The 13,550-nt window shown below is 42.1% G+C and overlaps 1 protein-coding gene across 2 annotated transcripts in view; it reads right to left on the reverse strand.

The window, feature by feature from the left end:
• The window catches only part of GTF2F2 (general transcription factor IIF subunit 2), a 136,592-nt gene that overhangs the window by 18,510 nt on the left and 104,532 nt on the right, over nucleotides 1–13,550 (reverse strand). The window lies entirely within an intron of this gene.

Below are 13,550 nucleotides of genomic sequence, written 5' to 3' on the forward strand. Positions count from 1 at the left end.
TAATAGTAATAATAAATATATGAAATAAGGAAGAATCATCCTCATTTTACATGGGGGGAAACCAAGATAGAGAGATTCACTGACTTGCCCAAAGTCAGTGTCGCGTTGTACCCTGTAGTGACAACATAACATGGAGGGGGGAGAAAGAAACAGAAGAGGGAGGAATCAAACATATCTTTAAATATCAGTTTAATTTACTATGGGACTACAAACAATATTAAGCTCCTGGTGGAAATTGCTGTTTCTCAGCTTTGATTTCTGCCAGAATCCTTCCCTTTGGTTGTTTCATGCTCAAGTACAGGAATCGATTGTACTGTGGAACTCTTTAAAAACAGCCTTGAATAAAAACTTCCTCTACCGAAATTTATAGTGTCTTTCTGGCCATACTTTCTGCAAAATATTAGTTTAATACGCTTATCCACTTATAAATTCAGGAAGTGGGCTCAAGGATGAATGAGAATTGGTTCCTCTGGGCAACAAGAATCTTCTTCATTAATTCAAAACAAACAAAACAAAACAAAAATGTCAAATGAACAGTTTTGCTTAGGACAAGGTCAGTCTTTAGGTAGATGGTCTCTACATAAACACAAGTGATCAGTGACACTGGAGCTGAAAAATGTGTTCGTCATTGGTCACTTTTGCCTTTTACCCTATTTACGCAGCTGACTGACCCTTCCCTGTCCATTGCGGGGAGGGGGGTGGAAAAGGCCATTAATCACCTCTCAAAGCTGCTGTGAAAGTTTACCAGGCCAGTTATTAATATTGGTATTACTGTAGTGCCCAGAGGGACCTCCTAATCCTGTCAATAACTTGTAATTATTTCCTAGCATATAGCTGATAAGTAAACTGTTTGGCAAGAACAGGAAAATGAATGGGACTTCTTTTATAAGAGAGTGATAACTCTGTGTTGAGGGACTCAAGGACTGGCACTGTCCTCTATTAGGAGAGGGGTTTTTCCAGCAAAAGTAGCCACAGCAGAATCAACTTTGAGAAAGGCAGCTCACTTCTTGCTTTCTCAAACAGCACCTTGCTAATCTTGGAGGAATCAACTAGGAGGCCGAAATGAAAATTGGTATGATCAATTAACTTCTGACAGCAGGATGCAGTGGGATAGCAGCACTAAATTATAACTTAACATGTACGAAAAGCGCCTCTAGCTCTCTTGAGGGATGCAATTCAGTGATGTTCCATCATAAGATAGGCAAGTCCTTCAAGAGCAAAATGCCTCAATTGATAAGGAACTGTCTCTTGAAGGGAGTCCTCATGGAAATCAGGTCCATGTGGCATTTGACAATAGGGACAAATGTAGAGTAGTAGTAGAGGTCCAGGCCATTAGCCTATAAATATATCTGAAGTGAGTTTTTATATGATACACCCATAATATATAAGATATCATAAGAAGAGACACAGGGACTGGGAACAACATAAATTTAACGGGTGGACCCAAAGAGGTTTTAAGTGTAAACACTTTCTGAACCTAAAGCTTGGCAGGAGCAGAGGAGGGATTATCCGGTCATGCTATGGCTGCCACAAAGGCCTCTGATATCCGAAAAGCCAGGTCCAGTAGGAAGGTGAAAGGAAGAATAATAGCTTCAACTGTGGCTCCTTTAAAGTCCTGAGGTCGTACATAATAGAAATAAGAGACAGACTTGTTGAAAGTCTCCAGGTAAGGATAAAATGGGGTAAAAAACAAGCACGATGTCATGGTTAGGGTGACCAGATGTCCTGATTTTATAGGGTCAGTCCCAATATTTGGGGCTTTGTCTTATGTAGAGTCCTATTACCTTCTACCCCCCATCCTGATTTTTCACACTTGCTGTCTGGTCACCCTAGTCATGGTAGGGGTTTACTACAGACCACCAAACCAGGAAGAAGAGGTGCATGAGACTTTTTTTAAACAACTAACAAAATCATCCAGTGCACAGGACTTGGTGGTGATGGGGGACTTCAACTACCCAGACATCTGTTGGGAAAACAACACAGCAGGGCACAGATTATCCAACAAGTTATTGGAATGTATTGGAGACAATTTTTTATTTCAGAAGGTGGAGAAAGCTACTAGGGGGGAGGCTGTTCTAGATTTGATTTTGACAAATAGGGAGGAACTGGTTGAGAATTTGAAAGTGGAAGGCAACTTGGGTGAAAGTGATCATGAAATGGTAGGGTTCATGACTCTAAGGAATGGTAGGAGGGAGAACAGCAAAATAAAGGCAATGGATTTCAAGAAGGCAGACTTCAACAAACTCAGGGAGTTGGTAGGTAAAATCCCATGGGAAGCAAGTCTAAGGGGAAAAACAATTGAAGACTGTTGGAAGTTTTTCAAAGAGACATTATTAAGGGCAAAAAGAAAAGGAGGACTTGTGGCACCTTAGAGACTAACCAATTTATTTGAGCATGAGCTTTCGTGAGCTACAGCTCACTTCATCGGATTCATCCGATGAAGTGAGCTGTAGCTCACGAAAGCTCATGCTCAAATAAATTGGTTAGTCTCTAAGGTGCCACAAGTCCTCCTTTTCTTTTTGCGAATACAGACTAACACGGCTGTTACTCTGAAACCTGTCATTATTAAGGGCACAAGAGCAAACTATCCCACTGCACAGGAAAGATAGGAAGTATGGCAAGAGACCACCTTGGCTTAACCAGGAGATCTTCAATGATCTAAAAACTCAAAAAAGAGTCCTACAAAAAGTGGAAACTTGGTCAAATTACAAAGGATGAATATAAACAAATAACACAAATATGTAGGGACAAAATTAGAAAGGCCAAGGCACAAAACGAGATCAAACTAGCTAGGGACATAAAGGGTAACAAGCAAACAGTCTACAAATACATTAGAAGCAAGAGGAAGACCAAGAACAGAGTTGGCCCGTTACTCAATGAGGGGGGAAAAGCAATAACAGAAAATGTGGAAATGGCAGAGGTGCTTAATGACTTCTTTGTTTTGGTTTTCACCAAGAAGATTGGTGGAGATTGGACATCTAACATAGTGAATGCCAGTGAAAATGAGGTAGGATCAGAGTCTAAAATAGGAAAAGAACAAGTCAAAAATTACTTAGACCTAAGTTAGAGGTCTTCAAATCACCAGGGCCTGATCAAATGCATCCTAGAATACTCAAGGAGCTGACTGAGGAGATATCTGAGCCATTAGCAATTACCTTTGAAAAGTCATGAAGACGGGAGACATTCCAGAAGACTGGAAAATGGCAAATATAGTGCCCATCTATAAAAAGGGAAATAAGGACAACCTGGGGAATTACAGACCAGCCAGCTTAACTTCTGTACCCGGAAAGATAATGGAGCAAATAATTAAGAAATCAATTTGCAAACACCTAGAAGATAATGAGGTGATAAGTAACAGTCAGTATGGATTTGTCAAGAACAAATCATGTCAAACCAACCTTATACCCTGTCAAAGAAAGCTAACAAGCCTTGTGAATAGGGGGGAAAGCAGTAGATGTGGTATATCTTGACTATAGTAAGGCTTTTGATACTGTCTCGCACAACCTTCTCATAAACAAACTAGGGAAATACAACCTAGATGGAGCTACTATAAGGTTAGTGCATAACTGGTTGGAAAATCGTTCCCAGAGAGTAGTTATCAGTGGTTCACAGTCATGCTGAAAGGGAATGATGAGTGGGGTCTCACAGGGATCAGTTCTGGGTCCGGTTCTGTTCAATATCTTCATCAATGATTTAAATAATGGCATAGAGAGTACACTTATAAAGTTTGCGGATGATATCAAGCTGGGAGGGGTTGCAAGTGCTTTGGAGGTTAGGATTAAAATTCAAAATGATCTGGACAAACTGGAGAAATGGTATGAAGTAAACAGGATGAAATTCAATAAGGACAAATGCAAAGTACTCTATTAGGAAGGAACAATCAGCTGCACACATACAAAATGGGAAATGACTGCCTCGGAAGGAGTATTGCAGAAAGGGATCTGGGGGTCATAGTGGATCCACAAGCTAAATATGAGTCAACAGTGTAACACTATTGCAAAAAAAGCAAACATCATTCTGGGATATATTAGCAGGAGTATTGTAAGCAAGACACAAGTAGTAATTCTTCCGCTCTACTCTGTGATGATTAGACCTCAACTGGAGTACTGTGTCCAGTTCTGGGAACCACATTTCAGGAAAGATGTGGAGAAATTGGAGAAAGTCCAGAGAAGAGCAACAAAAATGATTAAAGGTCTAGAAAACATCATCTATGAGGGCAGATTGAAAAAATTGGATTCGCTTAGTCTAGAGAAGAGAAGACTGAGAGGGGACATGATAAGAGTTTTCAAGTACATAAAAGGTTGTTACAAGGAGGAGGGAGAAAAATAGTTCTTCTTAACCTCTGAGGATAGGACAAGAAGCAATGGGTTTAAATTGCAGAAAGGGTGGTTTAGGTTGGACATTAGGAAAAACTTCCTGTCAGAGTGGTTAAGCACTGGAATAAATTGCCTTGGTAGGTTGTGGAATCTCCATTATTGGGGATTTTTAAGAGCAGGTTGGACAAACACCTGTCAGGGATGGTCTAGATAACACTTAGTCCTGCCTTGAGTGCAGGGGACTGGACTAGATGACCTCTCAAGGTCCCTTCCAGTTCTATGATTCTGTGATAATCTGATCTCTCTTCAGTGGCAAAAGTCCATTATCTTTTGCCTGCTCTTGAATCCGGTGACTTCAATAACTCAAAAATATAATTGCTGAGAATTTGGGCATGAAAGATAGAGAGAGCCTGTCATGGCAGGTTGCATGATTTTTTCAGAAGAGTACCACTGACTTGATTTCCTCTAATCCTTTTAGGAATTTTCTGTTCCTATCAATCACTCAAGAACCAAACCAAAAAACACCCTGAGGTGGAAGGTCAAACTAAAGTGTGAGAAAAAACAGTCTAAGGGATTTTTTGAGGCCAAAATATAAGCTAAATCCTCATGCCATTCATTTTGCGCAAGGCAGAACATAATTGGAAAAGCTAATGGCACTCTCAAGACAAGCTATGAAGATGCTCAACAATTCTGCAGCATCTGTACAAGTGAGATTTGGAGAAAACTTGTTTAGAAACTGATCATCTTCACTTGGAGAAACAACCTGTTAAAACTTTAATACTGTCAAGCAAAAATTCTTACTCTCTAAAATGGACACTTTCTACACAGAGGAGGAAAGCAACTGATCTTGCATTACATTATTATGAGGAGATCCTCAAAGCAATCTCCACTGCTGTTAGCCTTTTATGGGACTATTTTATCAGAGAGTCTCAAATACTGCAATATCTAATTTTTTCCCCCAAGAAAATGTTATGGAACAGTATGCGTTTTGTTTTTTAACTGAGCTGAACTACGGCTATTTTATTATCTGCTAAATGTCAATGGACAACACTTCTGTTTCTCTGCTATCTTGCAAATTTACAGGCTAATTAATTTCTTCCCATTGGGAGCTTTCATTTTGCATTCTCTTGATTATCTAAACCAGAGAAGAGTGCTCTCTATAAAAATGCAGCTTGAGTACTTCAGAATTCATAAGTCATTAATCCATACAACAATTCACACACAAAAGTGATTATCGCTCCTCATTTCTTAGCAAAGATTACATAGTTGAGCACTCGAGGAGTGCGGTCTTGTATTGCTAAATTTCATTATTTTGTTGGAAACATTCAGTTATTTTCAATCGGTATCTCAGTCATATTAATTAGCGATGCTCAAAATTAGCTCAAAGCTTCAGCAGCAGCTGCCACTGCAGTGTCGGAGCACCGAAAGCGGTGTGAATACTGCTATTTTTAAAAAATATGGCATTGCTGCAGCATTCTCTCCACAGTTGTGAGGACTGACAGGACAGTTCATATAAAGTTACAATGCCTCACTTTAACTTGATTCATCTTTTGTAACAAGATACATCGTGCAACAGATCCAAAACAGTTTGTGTGTGTAACGTGATATACATATATGCTGTATAACAGGGGTGGGAAAACTTTTTGGCTTGAGGGCCACACTGGGGTTCCAAAACTGTATGGCGTGCCGGGTAGGGAAGGCTGTGCCTCCCCAAACCCTAACCCTATCTGCCCCGCTCAGAACCTCTGACCCATTCAATCCACCCTGCTCCTTGTCCCCTGACCATCCTCTCCTAAGACCCCCTGCCCCTAACCGCCCCCCCCCCCGGGACCCCACCCCCTATGCAACCCCCCCATTCCCTGATTGCCCCGACCCCTATCCACACCCCCACCCTTGACAGGCCCCCCTCTAAAGCCCCTTTCAGAATGTGGCCCTGTGAACATGGGCGGAGGACTCAGGAGGAGCAGGTGCAGCCGGAGAGAAGCGGCGGTTTCCCCTTCAAAGCGCCGCTTCTCTCCGGCCGGCTGTGCGGCCATCCGGTGCTCCTCCTGAGTCCTCCGCCTGTGTTCGCCGCGTTCTCACCACCCACACTGCCTGTCTGCTCCCCTGTGGCTGCAGGTGAGCCTCCCTTCCTGCTCACCCCTGCCCCTGCAGTGCAGCCCCTTCCCGTGCTGGCGGCATGGCGAGCTGAGGCTGCAGGGGAGCAGGGAGAGCAGGGGAGGGCCGGGGGCTAGCTTCCGCGGCCTGGAGCTCAAGGGCTGGCAGGATGGTCCCGCGGGCTGGATGTGGGCTGCGGGCCATAGTTTGCCCACCTCTTCTATATAAACTACATTAATATTTTCTTAAATTTAAAAAGCTAAAATATTAAAATAAGAACATAAGAATGGCCATACTGGGTCAGACCAAAGGTTCATCCAGCCCAGCATCCTGTCTACCGACAGTGGCCAATGCCAGGTGCCCCAGAGGGAGTGAACCTAACAGGTAATGATCAAGTGATCTCTCTCCTGCCATCCATCTTCACCCTCTGACAAACAGAGGCTAGGGACACCATTCCTTACCCACCCTGGCTAATAGCCATTAATGGACTTAACCTCCATGAATTTATCCAGTTCTCTTTTAAACCCTTTTATAGTTCTAGCCTTCACAACCTCCTCAGTCAAGGAGTTCCACAGGTTGACTGTGCGCTGAGTGAAGAAGAACTTCCTTTTATTTGTTTTAAACCTGCTGCCCATTAATTTCATTTGGTGCCCCTAGTTCTTTTATGGGAACAAGTAAATAACTTTTCCTTATTCACTTCCTCCACACCACTCATGGTTTTATATACCTCTATCATATCCCCCCTTAGTCTCCTCTTTTCCAAGCTGAAAAGTCCTAACCTCTTTAATCTCTCCTCATATGGGACTTGTTCCAAACCCCTAATCATTTTAGTTGCCCTTTTCTGAACCTTTTCTAATGCCAGTGTATCGTTTTCGAGATGAGGGGACCACATCTGTACGCAGTACTCAAGATGTGGGCATACCATGGATTTATATAAGGGCAATAAGATATTCTCCCTCTTATTCTCTATCCCTTTTTTAATTATTCCTAACATTCCATTTGCTTTTTTGACTGCTGGTGCACACTTCGTGGATGTCTTCAGAGAACTATCCACGAAGACTCCAAGATCTTTCTCCTGATTAGTTGTAGCTAAATTAGCCCCAAGTATATTTGGATACCATAGGGGTGTAGTTTTGGGATGAGCTGGTAAGCACTGAAGTTGCTGTTTCATCCCCTGCAATCCTTTATACAAGATCAATTTTTCTTTGTTTACCTTCACAGTGTGTCACTAGACTTACTGGAAGGTTGCCAAGATGCCCTATTTGAAGGCGTCATTAATACAGACATCTTCAGCAGATGGTTAATACAAAGATGATGAAAAAGATGTGTTAGGTGAAAGTAAAAAGTTTTCTCTAAAAAAAATTTGAAAGAAGCTTTAAAAGGTTCTATATTCTTTTCAAAACTCTTTTTTTTAAAATAAAGAACTATTCTGTAGTCAGTGAAACACCCCTACAATTATCATTTCATCCTGCAAAGAAGCTACTCTAGCGAACAAATAAATGCAATTAATTTAACAATGAAATTCACAGTCCAACTCAAAATGGCTTTCTTGGTCTGCCTGGTATTCTGAAGTTCAACCAAATGTGCATTTGCTGAAGAGATTCCATGCTGCCTGTTGAAGTAAGGTCCTGTCTACACTCTAAACTTTTTCTGAAAATTGTTCTACTTTTTCAGCAACAGCAGGAGCATCAGTGTAAGACATGGTACTTGCGACTTCTGGTGTTTCAATCATGTAGTCTAGCCAGGCTGTGAGCAGGGTTACATGGCAGGGTGGTAAAAATCTATGAGATCAGCCTATATTTAGTACTCTCACTGTTAGTACAGTGGAGTTGTACCAATACTATACCACAGGTGGGAGAGTTTCAGACGTTCTCAGTGTAAATGCAGCCAAAATGAATCAGGTTGAGTCAAGCTGGAGGAGTTCTGTGGACATGCATAAGCAGAAAAATGGAAGTGGTAGGCTTTGTGCAGAGAGAGACTGGGAAAATTATAGGGTTGGACTGGGTAAGCAAGGTCCATGCCAACAAAGGACAGAAAAGAGGTCTCCATGGGAGACAGCAGCAGCAAATAGGAGCAGTCACAGGGGAAGAGAGGCTAGTGACAGGCAGGGCTTGCAGCTGATTTGAAAGCGGAGAGAGAAGCTACTAAAGGAAAGGAACTGACAGGTGAGGGAAGAGAGTGGTAAACAGTGATGGATGTTGGAAATGGGGAGTGATGGCAGTACAAGGGGAAGCAATGGTCTTAGAAAGATGGTGAAGGGCTTTGGGGGCCCAAGTCTTTCAGCCTGACTGGAAGTTCTCCAGTACCTGAGGGCCAGGGGATGTCTATGTATGTGGGACAGGTGTCTGGGACTGGTAATAATATGGATGAATACCCTTTAAAGAAAAAACACTATTTACTGCTAAGGTTCTCTACATACAATTTAATTCCCCATCACTATATTTTGTACTGTAAAGTGCTATTTTCCCACTTGTGTTTATAAGCGCTTGAAATTAATGTGGTCTGTTAGTCTGCAGAGACACCTAAAGGGAGCAAAAATCCCTAAAATATTGTCTGAAGCTTACATAAATAGTGAGTACTTCAGAAAATTTCTCAACAAGGAAATGGGGATAGTTATTAAACCAACATCAAGATGTTTAGAGCTAGATGGTGAATAGACCTGTATTTGGAGGGGGAAAGGGAGAAGATATTTTCCCACCACTTTGCTCAGTGACACTAGCCGCTCTAAGTAGGAGAGGGAATGAGAGTGGATTGGGCTCTTATTGTGGGAAGAGCATGCAGCACCTTTTGAAAGGATGTATCTAGGACTGCCACAGCCCATGCTACAACATCAGAGACAATGCCTCTGAAATGCCCTCCCTATGTTTTTAATTTAGTGCCCATCATCATAGTTTCTAAGGGCTGAACAAAATTAAGACACCCCAAACCAAGAGCTTTTCATTCCGTTTCTATGAGGGAAACAAATGTCTCGGGACCCCATCACTGCAGGCAATAACTTACATGCTACAATCTCACTCTTTGGGCTCAGGCCTCGCAAAATTATATTAATCTTAAAGTCAGTCAGATTTCAGGCTTGACTTATTGACCAATATTGCTGCAAAAGCATCTGACAAACTATACAAGTCTTGTTGCTAACGAGGCCATGGTGAGCTCCATACAGAGCAATATCTGCAGGATTCAATTTAAGACTTCAAGAGACTTGGGAAAATGAAAATAAATACTATTTGACCATGATTTGATAATACATTCCTCCATATATTAGGTGTTTATCACTCTTGTTGTGGTACAAATGGTTGAAGATGATTAGGTAAAGTTAATTATTTTGCACTGCATGTTAAAGTAATAACTTTTTAAAAAATTAACTCAGAGGTGGTCTTATTGACTGTATTATCACCTAACAGATATTATTCTGTTTATTTGCATTGTTAAAACAGACAAACTGAAAGTGATGTAGACACAGTTAGTGGAGCCTAGAGAGCTTTGTTAGCATATGATAAAAGACAGTAAAGCAACAGAAGTCTCACAGCCGTGAGAACATTGTTATAACACTACAGGCAAGCATGGCATTTATAAATATATAAGGAGAAATTCCCTTCCCCAAAGAACTAAAACTCTAAGTCACAATTACCAGTTACATGATAAATTTTATAATTTACAATATTCTAGTGAGAAGGCAGGGTTTAATTTCATTTTGGGAGAGAAAGAATCTCTCCCCCTCCATTCTCGTACTGATGGATGAGGGATGTCATTCAAAAAAATGAAGAAAAGAGATTGCAGATATCACTTCCCCCGCCCACTTCTAGTTCTTCTTCCTACCCTTCCCTTTTGTACCTCCCATCATGGGGTAGGGGAGGGCGAAGAGGTGGAGTTATACTCATGTCCCACTTATTATGCACCTTCCCGTCAGCAGCTCCACACCTTTCATTTGTACTACTGTTCCTTTCATTTTTACCCTTCTTGGGACTCAGATGGTAGATGATTGTCCTTCTTCCCCCTTCCCACATTAGTTCATATTTTCCTTTTTCTTTCCTCTCCTCTGATAATTGCTGCCCTTATTAGAGCAGTGTGGTATAACTGAGACTATTGGGATGAGCTTAAGAAAATAATTTCAGCCTGAAAAGGTCAGGAAAAATCTAATTGTGAGATTTTAAAAGATTGTGGAATGATCTTTTAAGAGAAATGGGAGAAGACTCACCATTTGGGACATCTAAACCTAGATTCAGCAGACTGGAGAAGTTACTGAAGAAAACAATCCTGCACTGGCATTTGGGGGTGGGAAATGAAGGAGGGATGATATGATGCACGTGATCTATTTCAATAGGCTTTTTCCATCAAAAGTTCTACAACTAACCATACTGGATACGTACGTCTTCTGGATGTTTATATCAACACGACCAGCTGTGCAAACTGCTGACAATGTTACAATTTGGGTACTCCCATATTACAACCATGTACTCATTACGGGTACGCCTACACAGCAACTAGATATGGGCAAGCCAACTCAGACTCATGGGGCTTGGGCTACGGTGCTGTTTCATTGCTGTGTAGACGTCTGGGCTTGGGCTGGTGCCTGGGCTCTAGGACCCTGTGAGGTGGGAGGGTCCCAGAGCTCAAGCTTCAGCCCATGGGTGGTGGGTAGGGGAGGCTCTGCCTCTCCAAACAGCGGACGTGGCCCTGCCCACATTCCGCCCCCAGAGCCCCGCCTCCCAGGGTTGCGGTGCTGCCACGTGCTCTCTCTCCTGCTGTGCTGGGGAGGCTGCAGCACCACCGCTATGTGCTCTCTCTCCTGCCACTCCGGGGCTGGGGAGAGAGGGCTGCGGGCACTAGCCAGCCCGAGGCAGGGACCAGCGGTCGCGGTGGGGAGGATGTGGGTTCCAGGGGCACAGAAGGGGCAGGGCCTCAGGTGGAAGAGACGTGAGTCTGGGGGCTAGCCTCCCCCAGCCAGTGGTTCACACACTGCCCATGCTCCAGTCTGAGCCCAGAAGTCTACATAGCAATGAAACAGCACCGCAGTCCAAGCCCCATGAGCCCACGTCAGCTGGCATGGGCCAGACTTGGGTTTTTCTCTGCTGTGTAGACATCCCCTAGGAGATCTAGTAACAGCCTGGGGGGACAACTGTGTAACAAGACTGTTAAAAGTTGTAGTATCAATAGCATCATGACTGTAGTCTATAACTAGACTAAAACTTTAGGGCTTGTCTACACACAAAAGTTACCGCTTTAGTTATAGTGATATAGTCAAAGTAGTATAACCCCCTAATGTGGTGTGATGTTATCTTATTAAAATATGACCGTACAGACCATTGCTACAACCACTGATATATATTTGCAACAAATCTTGTATGAAATGTGGCATGTAAGGTGTCTATGGAAAGGTTATGATTCGCTGAATATAATTATGTTATTTGTATGCATGTATCATTTTTGTATTTGAAGTTATAAGTATTGGCTCTATACCTGTATTTCCTGTTTGCTCCTGGGGTAATGCCCACAAGGTAGTTTACCCAGCACATCTCAGAGGGACTATTCAAATTAAGTGGCCCATCAAAAGGACACTTAACTCACAATGGACCATGGGAGAAACCCATCCAAACTGAATGGACTTTCCTGTAGATGTTCCATCTGAAGTATAGGTAATGGCTGCCTGCTATGACTAAGCAAAATGAAGCATGGACATGTGACTTGCCCATCTGACTCCACACTCCCATCTTTTACCTGTAATATTCCATTAGCTGTGCTGAGGGCTTTGTTTGAAACAATGGGTTTCCTTCCACATGGAAGAAGCTATAAAAGGCCCTGGAAATCCCTCCATTTTGCCTCTTTCCTGCTCAAACCTCTGAACTATGGACCTATACTAATGGGAGCATTCTAACCAAGGGACTGAGGTCCTTCCAATGATTTGAAAGCACCCAGAGACTTAACGAGCCAGCAGTTTATTCCATCGCTGCTACAAGGCTGAACCAAGAACTTTGCAATTATTGTATGTATTTGATTCCTTTAACCAATTTTAACGCTCACCTTTCTTTCTTTTTATAAATAAACCTTTAGATTTTAGATACTTAAGGATTGACATCAGCGTGATTTTTGGGTAAGATCTAAGTTGTATATTGACCTGGGTATGTGGCTGGTCCTTTGGGATCAGAAGAACCTTTTATTTGATGAGACTGGTTGTAAAGAACCACTCATCTTTAAATCCAGTGTTTTTGGGGGTGATACAAGGACTGGAATATCTAAGGAAACTGCTTACCTGACTTCTTGTTAGCCAGTGTGGTGAGAGAGAAGTTTACTGTTGTTGCTGGTTTAGTATATGTATGGAGGAATAACCACCAGTTTGGGGTGTGTCTGCCCTATTTCTCAGGAGTTTGTCCTGAATTTGGTATTCTTACTTGTGACCCACAAAGAAACGGTTACAGTGGTATGGATCCACGTTTACTGCTGTAGCTTATTTCAGTATTGGAAGAGGAATAAGTTATACCAGGATAAGGCACATGCATGCTGGTATAACTGCATCTATGCTAAAGAGTTTACCAGTATAACTATTTTGGTAAAAAGTCACACTTCTAACTGAAATACTGGAATGAAATCTGTGCGTAGATCAGTCCTTAGACTATAGCTACTATAAAAGCAGTGTGTGCTGAGAAAGGAATGATTATTTTGTGACCTGTTAGAATAAGTAAGGGTTTGTCTACACTATGGGGATTACAATGGCATAGCTATGCTGCACTAACCCCGTAGTGTAGATGCAGCCTATAGTGACAGAAGAGGGTTTTCCATCACCGTAGGTAATTCACCTCCCTGAGTGGCAGTAGCCAGGTTGACAGAAACATTCTTCCATCGACCTAGCTGCATCTATACTAGGGATTAGGTTGGCATAGCTATGCCACAAAGAGGAGTGAGTTTTTCCTACCCAGAGAGATGTGGCTACATCAATCTAAATTTTAAGTGTAGACCAGGTCTTAAATTGGATTGTATTCTACAGTAATGGTTGTGTACCATACATGTTGTCATTTGTTTTATGTAAATAAAATCTTAACCAGAAGTACAAAAGAGCAAATGACTCATACAGTGACTAATTCTTAGTGTGACTTAATTTTAACAACGTTCCTTGCATTCAGCATCTAAGTTGCTTATTATACA

The sequence above is a fragment of the Natator depressus genome, chromosome 1 (assembly GCF_965152275.1).
Source record: "Natator depressus isolate rNatDep1 chromosome 1, rNatDep2.hap1, whole genome shotgun sequence".
Classification (NCBI taxonomy): domain Eukaryota; kingdom Metazoa; phylum Chordata; order Testudines; family Cheloniidae; genus Natator; species Natator depressus.